Source organism: Loxodonta africana, chromosome 3 (genome assembly GCF_030014295.1).
Source record: "Loxodonta africana isolate mLoxAfr1 chromosome 3, mLoxAfr1.hap2, whole genome shotgun sequence".
Lineage (NCBI taxonomy): Eukaryota > Metazoa > Chordata > Mammalia > Proboscidea > Elephantidae > Loxodonta > Loxodonta africana.
This window is the reverse complement of record NC_087344.1, coordinates 161,421,807-161,423,817: the sequence shown is the minus strand read 5'-3', so window position 1 is coordinate 161,423,817 and position 2,011 is coordinate 161,421,807.

Genomic DNA, 2,011 nt, shown 5'->3' with positions numbered 1-2,011 from the left:
ATTATGCTGAGCGAAATAAATCAATCACAAAAGAACAAATACTGTATGAGACCACTATTATAACTCAAGAAAAGGTTTACACACAGAAAGAAACATTATTTGATGGTTATCAGGGAGGGGAGGGAAAATCACTAACTAGACAGTAGACATGTGTTAACTTTAGTGATGGGAAAGACAATAAACAATATAAAGGAAGTCAGTACAACTTGGCCAAGGCAAAGGGAAACACTGAGAAGAATGGGGGGAAAAAAAGACAAACAGTAAATACTATAACATATACAACCCTACAACAACAGTAAAAATAAACAATAATATACAAGCAGATACATAGGCGGATATGTATGCAGAATAGGGGTAGAGGGAGTATAGGAGTACACCCACATACATACGTAGGTTTGCTTGCGGATTTTTTACATACACGTTTGTATGCGCAGCATGTATATTCATGTATATAATAGAGCACACGGGGGGGCACAGTCATAAAACCTTCCTAGACACAACCAGACATCTCACAGGGCTGAGTTACTGGGGTTGAGGGCTAGAGACCGTGGTCTAAGGGGGGGACATTTAGGTCAATTGGCATAACATAATTCATAAAGAAAATGTTCTGCATCCTACTTTGGGGAGTAGTGTCTGGGCCCTTAAAAGCTTGTGAGCAGCCGAGTTACAACTATTGGTCTCATCCCAACCAGAGCAAAGGAGAACGAAGAAAACCAAAAACACAAGGAAATAATTAGTCCAAGGGACTAATGGACTACATGAACCACAGCCTCATTGCACCTGAGACCAGAAGAACTCAGTGGTGCCTGGCTACGATCACCAACCGTTCTGATCAGAATCACAATAGGGGGTCACAGACAGAACAGGAGGAAAATAGAGAACACAATTCAAATTCACAATGAAGACCAGACTTACTGGTCTGACACAGACTGGAGGAATTCCGACGGCCAGGGCCCCTAGATATAACTGAAGCCACTCCAGAAGTCCACCTTTTAACTGAGCATTAGACGCATCTACAAAACAATAACATCCATGAGTGATGTTCTCCTCAGAACAATCAAGTATACTGGACCAAATGAGCAACTCCTGCCCAAAAGCAAAGATGAGAAGGCAGGAAGGGGCAGGAAAACCAGACAAATGGAAATAAATGAGCTATTTGCTTGTGATAAATATCTCTCTCTATATATGCTTCACTGTTTTTGTGTCTCTAGAGAATCCAGCCTAAGACAACGCCTCTTACTGTTTCCCTTTATTAGCATCTAGTATGAACGTGTTGTTTTTTAAAACTATATAATTGTATAGGGATGAAACTGCCCCCCACGAAGTCCACTGTGTGCCATGGTAGTATCGAACTGTCATGGAATACTTGGAGGCATTGAAACAGATGCCTAGCTACATCCTTGATTTGCATGGGGGCCCAGAAATCCTGCAGGAGAAAAAAAGATTTCAGCTTACAACTGAGGATGAGGTATAATATGCGAAAGCCTGTCTGATGGAGGGACCACATAGCATGGAAGTTAATCTGTGCCCTGGGGCCAAGTGCCTGGTTTGAAGGCTGGTTTCACCACCTACTGTGATTTAGGGCGACTTACGTAACTTGTCTTGCCTCAGTTTCCTCATCTGTAAAACAATGATTGTTACTAGTACGACCTAACTCAAGGTTGTTTGAGAATTAGACAAGTTAATATTTGTAAAATGCTAAGAACAGAGACAGAGAACTGTGAGTGAATGACAGAGAAGGTGAGCAATGATAAGGGTATAATCCTTGAGCTGGGCACAGGAAATTGGCAGCAGTAAGGCAGTAGCTCAAGGGTAGCATGAAGATTTGCAAAGGCATGCTAAGCTGTAGCTGAGATTTGGGATATTTATATAAATGTGCCATACTTGCACCACCATGGGTGAAGCCAGGGGATACAGAGGTGACATTTTGTGATTTAAAGTTCATTTATGAGCATTTCATGCTGTTATGCAAAATGCATTTTGACTTCCAGGTGCTGTGTGGCCTGATCAA